This window comes from Ammodytes marinus (assembly GCF_949987685.1).
Source record: "Ammodytes marinus genome assembly, chromosome: 24".
Classification (NCBI taxonomy): Eukaryota; Metazoa; Chordata; class Actinopteri; order Uranoscopiformes; family Ammodytidae; genus Ammodytes; species Ammodytes marinus.
In genome coordinates this window covers 12,540,662-12,549,410 of record NC_137228.1, presented here as the reverse complement: position 1 = coordinate 12,549,410, position 8,749 = coordinate 12,540,662, and positions in this window count along the sequence as shown.

Genomic DNA, 8,749 nt, shown 5'->3' with positions numbered 1-8,749 from the left:
ATGTATAAATAGCCTACCACATGCACGGTCAAATTCACGCTCAGGTTATCGCTTTCAAAATTCCGGCAAAACTTGTCAAATCGCAAAGTGCACGTGCGTTATTCCGAGACAGAAATAAATAAAGAAAAACACGGCCACAGACGCGCTGTCTGCTCCCACACTCTGTCTGATTGCAGACGCAGCGGACTATCACCCCTCCAGACTGTCCGTCCTTACCTGCTTTTTTTCTTCTTCTATATGTTTCTTTCTCAGCGACCTTCCAATGTACCGGGCACTATGGTTGCATCAATCCCTTGTTGGGGTGCTGTAGAGGAACGGTGGGTGCCGAGGGGTTAAGCCGGGCTGCGTGCGAGTCGAAACCATCCCGAGTGAACGCAGGAAGCTCTGACCACAGCCACTGCCATGTTGGAATTTCACCAGCCCCGAACAGCTGCTTCTCACCACTGACCAGTGCGATCCCATCTGCGCATGCGCCCTAAAGGAGGGAAGGAGGAGAGAAAAGGGAACAGAAAAAAACTCAATTCTGATTATTGCCCATAAGGTTATTATGTGCGTGTAGTTTGTGTGACAGGGGTTGGTTAGCACAGCACAGTGAGTCCGAACGGTGAAGAAAGATGAAGCATTAAGAGAAAAAGTGTCCAAGAATGAGGAGAGACAGTGCACCTTAACAAGTCACTTCTGCTGAATTCACATTAAAGGTGAGACGGCCATTTATTTTCTCCCAGTACAGTCTACTTTGGAGTTCAATGAGGAATGTGCTTGTTAATATGTGTTCAGGTAAGACGTGTGTACTATTATCATTGTATGAACACAGGGATGTTATTTTGTTGGCAATCAGTGCATCAGTGCATCAGAAGTAAATAAGTAAAGACAAGATTTTGAAAAAAAAATATATAAAAAAACAAGGACAATGGACCATTGGAGAGGATTTAAAGTGCAACAGTGCTTCCAGTTTGTGACAGTTTAGTGCTATGGTTATGGTGGACCAATTAGATTGCAGTGTGAGGAAGACCATCAGAACCCTACACCAAGTTCAACCATATTAAGTTTTTATTTTTTCATATCAAATTGTGGGGGGGAGATGGGGAACAATGAACCGAGCGCCTCCATCTTTGATGTCTTGTTTAAACCTGCTCTCCCCGCTGATGCTTTGATAACTCGCTAACTGGGACATTTTCATTCTAATTAGGGCTTCAATTGCTAATTCCATATTGCTGCTATAATTATCACTGGGAGACACGCAGGGAGATTTTCAAGGGGGGGGCAGACCATGAGAGGGAGTGGGAGGGCAGATTTGCCCCCCCGCCACGCTCATTCACTTGCAGGTAACAATCTATGCAAATAAAAATGTGGCAGCCCCCCCCCCCCCCCCCCCCCACACACACACACACACACACACACACACACACACACACACACACACACACACACACACAAAAACAATGCCCCTTGAGTCATGGCTGAGCAGCAAATGTAAGAAAAGAAAAAAACAATTGAAAGAAATAGTGGATTGTTTCCTTCTGCCTTGTGCCATAGCACATTACACACTACCACAGGCCTGAGATCTGCTACGGAGCTGCAACACAACTCCCACCCTTTCAATCTCCATTGTCTATATTTAATTGCTCCTTTTTATTTATTTTTTAACAATTCCATCAATTCATTAGATTTGTCAAGCCCGGCGATGCAATCGAGGATTTGTCGGCGTAATTAGAATTGATTGAAAAGCCGGGCTAATCGCTTTGTAATAGCTCCGTAAAGAAGAAAAAAAAGTGTTGCTCTTTCTGTTATGCAGCACTAATTATTAGTTAGTAATTCACGAATAAACAACAATATGCCTTAAATTAGCGTATTAGAGTGTATCACAGTGCAGATAGATATATAATTCTGGTGCGCTCTTCTCTCCCCTCTCCATATAGGCTACATACGGAAGGCAGAGGGTATCATTCAAGTGCCTTGAAAATGCAGTGTAGCTATAAAAAGGCCTGTGAAAAATCTTGTCGCATGTTTTCTTTTTTTTTGCGACACGTTTCCTGATTTGTGACCGACGCAAACTGCATGCGCAAGCGTGTATGCATGATCACATTGTGTGTGTGTGTGTGTGTGTGTGTGGTGGAGGAGATTTAACGGCAACATAAATCTAAATAGATTTTAACTCATTAGCCATTGGAGAGGTAATGATGTAAGTCTGCCACTAATGAGCTTAAGCTCTTAATTGAATAGGAGCGGGGAGAGGCGGGAGGAGTAACACACACACACACACACACACACACACACACGCACACACGCACACATGCACACATGCACTTCCCTTTAAGGGCACAAAAGGATGTACACACAAAAGACACATCACAAAGTACAAATACGATCCCTCCTCCTGTGTTGGTATGGGGAGTGTTTCTCTCTCTCTCTCTCCGGGGTCATGAGGGGGGTGTAGTCTTAGTCACATGACTAGCTAAATTTCAACTCCAGTGCCTGCGGACTGCAGTGTCGGCCCTCATCACTTCAGTGCTGCACTTGTTGTGCTGTTTCTCTCCCCCCTCAGATGCACTCCGAAAAAACATAAAAAATAGGGGACAAACAAGCCAGATTTGATGCTATTATGCCTTGTGGGTCGTGCATGAAATCGCCGCCTAAGCAAATAAAGAGCAAGGCACCTTCTTCCATAACAAGGAGTTTTCACAATAAGAGCATAATCAAAATACTTGTGAATGTCACACTAATCAAACCCTCAACTCCAAATGTTCCATAAGAGGAACACACATGCAAAAGAAACACAGGCTTGCTTTGATACCGCACCACCACTACCTTTTCCTAGACACATTTCATATCTTTATTCATCTCTTCCTAATAATTATCAGCAGTTAACCCGCCGCATCTGCAAAGAAGGCGAAATGTCAAAATCAATTTGGCGGGGAAGAAGAAAAGAAAATCTTATAGGATAGAATGTCCGGCCTTTATTCGCCGTACAATACATTTAGAACTCCACCGCGTTCCCCTGGTAATACAGGCTATGGAAATGATGATATCCAATTTCTAAGTGTCTTCTGTCAAACACAGCCTGATATAAACAAAGCCCCCAGTGAATGGAGGAGGGGGCAATCTCAAAGAACAGAAAATCTTCAGGGAGAGAACGGAGAGATTAGACAAGACCCAGACTGTGTTTCTAGTTGCTCAGATAAAGAAGAGGGGGAATGATGAAGTAGGAGAAGAGAAAAAAAGGGGGGATGAGTCGTCTTTGCTCAGAGGCTACTGTGTGTGGCCAATCCACTCTTTACGAGCCGGGACTAGCTGCCCCTGATGGGACACGGTGTAGATTTGAGCGCAGCCTATTGAGCATAAGCTGCTAAATTTGCCAATAAAAGGGAATGTGATTTACTGAGCTCCACTGGGCCCACAGCGAGGCATGTGCACGCACGCATGCACGCTAACACACACACACACCTGAGAGCATGAAAAACACACACTAACAATAACTCACTCACTCTGTTACTGTCTCTCGCTCTCTCCCTCATTCGCCCTGACACACACACACACACACACACACACACACACACACACACACACACACACACACACACACACACACACACACACACACACACACACACACACACACACACACACACACACACACACACACACACACACTGATCCTGGCCGGCTTGCCACCGAGCCCGGCACACTCGCGCAGCCACTCATGCGGCTCAGCGGCAGTGACTTTGACAAATAACCAGGAAGTCCTGGTGTTGGCTTAAAAACTCCAACTTGTTCAGTTGCAATTCTGCATTTGTCCTGCTTTAATGGCTGTGGAAGTGGCTTTGGAGGTAATCTGTCAGTGATTGATTAGAGGCCGGGCCAAATCCCCCCCATACCTCCTCCCTCACCGAAGGCATTGGTAAGCTACAGGAGCAGCATCAGCAGGCCAGCCCAACCTCCATACTGTGCAAGGCAGAGAGACAGAAATAAATGCATGTATGTTGGCATCAGCTCAGGATAAACTTCACCTGAACTATAGGTAATTCATTTTGGATCAATACAAAATCAAATCTATTTTGAAAAGAGGTATTTAGAATCTATTTGAAAATACTCAAAACTTCACTAAAGTAAACATAGTTAGGTATCCACATCAACATAAAAGTACTCAGTTACATTTCGTTATACTGGATTGTATTACCCGTGCACATTGCATAAAATGACTTAAATATAACCACAATTCTTATACAGTGTGTAGGAAAACCTGAAGATGGCACCTTATTAGTGCATTAGCACTACCTATGCTGTATAATACATGGCAAATGCCGGGTGCTAATGGGGTGTCATCACACTGTACAATTGGTGAGGATTGATACGAGTGGGTGAAACCAACGACTGCTCCGTGATGACAAACAGCAGACTGAGTCAATGCTTCCATTACACATGCTGCAAATGAATTCTTCCACTGATGATTACACTTCACTTGATGTCATTCACCCTTTAAGTAACTTTTAACTGCATATGGAATTTTGCATGTAGAACAAATAAACAAATTATGTTGTCTGCTAATAATAAGTAAGTAAAAGATATAGTGCAGCACATTGAGATGTGTTAATGTGTAATATTTACTCCAAAATGGGAACATAGGCGGTTTAAACAGTTTGTCTGCACAATGGCAGTCAGTCAGGTCTGGCTTCTACAGCACATATAAAATGAAACACATTCCACATCTCTTTAGTCCTTTTCTTTGGTAATCAAAGACGAGCAGGTTCCCTTTGGCCAAACATGCGGAGGCTGTGGCCATGAAAATGTTTAGCATGAATCTTCAGGACACTTAACTGATAATTATTCCGCGCGCCACAAAAAAAAAACCTGACTAGCAAAATGGAATTCAATCAGAGCCCGTGCATAATGACAGTCATTATGAAAATAATGAATAAAAAAAAGTAATAATGACATCCCTGTCTGTATTCAGAGCTCTTTTTCCTCACACATCTCCATGGTGATCTGATTTTTTTCTCTCCCAACTCCACACTCTAACTGGCCCATGGCCGCTTTAATCACATTGTTTATGGTAAACCAAGCGTTGTATGGTCGCTCTTATGCTCGAACTCATTTAATTAACCACTTGAGAGGTGTAGCCTGGTCTACGGTAGCCTGCGCGCTGTCTCCTGCAGTGGTGAGTGCAGGGTTATTGTTGCCGACCGGTCCATCTCACAGCGGCTTGCTCTGTCGGCTCTTTGAAAGCAGACAAATCTCCCCCTGAGCAAGAATTTGCCTTCTCCTCTGCTAACGTGAAAAGCTCCACATCCGACAAGCAGGAACAATATAATTACAAGGGGAAAACACCTCGCCAGGAACAGATTACACATGCTGGGATTAAATGATAAATCACAGGCTTTTCTGATCCATTATGGCAACCAAATGTGACAAATAGAAGTCTATTTACCTCGTTATTCCAAAGAGATCCACATTTGAATTATAATAATTAAGAACATTTACTAGAATATTTACATATTCTTAAGTAAGTGCTCATTTGTGATGGGAGATATCTGCACCTACTGTTATTACTGCAATCATCAAGTGTGTATTTTCCCCCAACACGAAACACTAGATTTTGGGGGTTATTCCCAGCTCCCACGCAGTAGATGTGTGTGTGGTGGACCATGTCCTTGAGGTTTACTCTTTTGATTCAATAGCGCTCCACATGGATGGACTCAATCAGATACCTCGAATCCAGTGAAGGGTGATGCTCAATGGAGCTGAAGTTACACTACAGCAGCTCCTCGGAGGAAGGGGGGGAAGAAAAAAAGAAAGAGAGACAGCCTGTTTCTCAGACGATGTTAACATGTGTGGACTGCAGACGAGCTGAATTTAAAGGACATAAACAAGGCTGTTTTTGACTTGTTGACACAAAGCGCCGCTGCTTAATTGCCGTCGCCGGCTCGTGAATGTATTTAACGCCTGGTATCAAACAACATATCCAGGTGCTGTTTTCCACTTCATATGGTTTGCCGACTGTCAGTCAGTGGCTGTGCAAGAAGATTTGTTGCTCGGTTGGAGACTCAAGACTACACTTAAAAATAAATCCTCTCCTCAGCTTTAGGTTTTTTTCTACTTCTTCAACTGTCAAACCCTATTTAAAGCAAACATGATTCAAATGTGTATCAAAGGGTTCATATCATTTACTTATTCAGAGAATCAAATCTAGAACAGACGTACAGCTCTGACAACTGGTGGACAGCAGTCTCCCCAAAAACACTTCCACACAGTTCCTGGGCAATGACATAATATAAAGGTCCATTTTCAAAAGAACTTGAAAATGGCCAACACAGTGTCTGGCCCTAGACGCCATTACTCCTTGAATACCTTGAGAATAATGCAACTGGGCCACAGAGGGGGGATTGAGGGATGGAAAAAAAACTGTGCTGATGTTGGGAGTGCACTGAGCCATCGCACATTTGGGTTTGAACCCATAACACTGTGGGCCATGTGACAAATGATAGCAAACACAGAGCGGAGCCCGAGCTGCTTCAGAGAAGATTATAGTCAGCAGAGTTCAGACTGTAATCAAGCAACTTTATTTAAAGAGATCCTATTATACTACTTTTCTGGTCTTCCTTTCTTGTTAAAAACTGCTATAGAGCAACCTGACACGAATCACATCACAAAAAACTATGTAGATTTCCGGGACACTCTTCCTCTTACCCTAGCGAGCACAGCAGTCTCTCTCTCTACACAGTGCTTTGAGCTTCTCCGCCCCTCCCCCCCTGCTGCAAACCCCACTCCGTTGTGATTGGTTACCTTCCTTCCAGCGGCGGGAAATTTTCAGGAAGGTGGGGGCATGCAGCCAGAGCTTGCCTGAGCGGCAGCATTACCATACATGGAAACATGACAGAAACCCGAGCGTGACAGAAACAATCCGGAAATTTGAACGAGTTCGGCTCGACCGGCTGCCATAGTGTTTAGTGCTCTGCATAGCCACCCCAGACGGTCAGCAGGGAATACGTCGAAATGCATGTACGTAATTATTTGATACTCTAGTATGGTTAAACATGACTATAAATCATTAGAACAATGTCATAAAAGTCGAAAAGTATCATAGGTCCTCTTTAAAGTTCTGACTTTAAACTTAGAATTTCTGACTTATTATTTTTTTTTAATACATTTTTTATTTTCATTCCACATCTTTGGCCGTAGCATTATAGGATCTTAGAGATTCACTGTGGGCTTAACTAACACAAGTAATAAGGGTTGTCAGAGGGACTTAATCGTTCACTTAATAGCCTATGTAAGAGTCTATTTGTCATAGTGTATCACAGTAAAATCCTAATATTGATTTCCTCTGAGTGGGGAAATAACATATGTTGCACGTTCAGCATGAAGGACTACCAAGACTGATTTTTTTGTTGTTGCTGGGAATCACATGTCAATTTGTAGCAGCTCTATCGGAGAAATGAACATTGGCTGGGAGCTGACTTCCTGATTGGTCATTTTTAAGCCGAGCGCTATACGTCTGCGTGTCCTGACCTCTGCCTGTTGTTTTTCTTCATGCTCTTGCTGTATAACAAGACCATCACACACGGGGAGACAGGTCTCAGCTGCTCTGCACTCTTATCAGAACGGGCCTGCACGGAGCGAGATGCCTCGAGGAAGTATCAGTAAACAACGCTATAGGGTTCCAGTTGCTATACGCTCAGGCGCTCATGCAAAATTCAGCGTTTGGAGATGGAGCACCAGCAGAAGGCAAGGGGTTATGTTTTAACTGGTGAACCTTCACAACTCCACTATACCCTCTCTAATTTGAGCGGAAATGTTTGCGAAATTTTGACCCCGAGAGCGCCAAACAGAAATATTAATTGCTGCACTTACACATGAAGAAATTCAAACATCGGCGGCTGCACTGCACTGCAGCTTCATCTCAAACCAGATATCTTTCACCACCACCCCCCCCCTCCCTACCAAGTCCTTTAATGGTGTGATCGCCCTTAACTCCACTGTAAATCTCTCCCCAACGGCTTATGATTCAAATTAATGGCCCTGCCATAAGTGTTTGAATTTCATGAATTGTAATAATACTTACATCACAAGACACATGAAGTCATGTCTCCCTCTCTACAGTGGAGATATGATACATTTGAGAAGGATGCACAAAGTGGTCCCCTGGTACAGTAGTGATGTATTCTAATAGACTGTGCTGGCCAACCCCCGGGTGCAGATATTCATGATTCATATTTGAAGGCTGCAGAACATTTAAATGGGACATTAAGTGGTGTGGAAGATTAAAACCCTGTTGGCTTTGTGGACTAACTGGTAGGTTCACTGGTGGCGTAGCTTCTTCTTTTTTCTTCTCTTTTTTTACTGATAAATTCGCTGTTCTGTACAGTCAAATGTATCAAAGTCAAACAGAAATTTGCATTTTCTGTACATTTTACGTTAAGAAATATAAATCTTTCTAATACCATAGCTATGGTGCATATTTTGCCTTTTTAAAACTAGAATACAACTGCACAAGCTATTGGATAGCTGCTTTTTCCAGTGGAAGCAAACCTACTGCTTAGCCTACAAACATTGAATGAGAAGTGTTTTGTCAGAGTTAGCAATTGGCCTAAAGCAATTATAGGGTACAGCAAGTATACGCAAGATGGAATAACATACAAAGTCACAGAGAAAGGTAAATCAAATAAGAAATGGGGCCAAGCAGCGGCTAATAACATTGGAACTGAAGTGATATTCAGAACAATTTTATTGAGCTGATCAAGTCGGTTAAAAT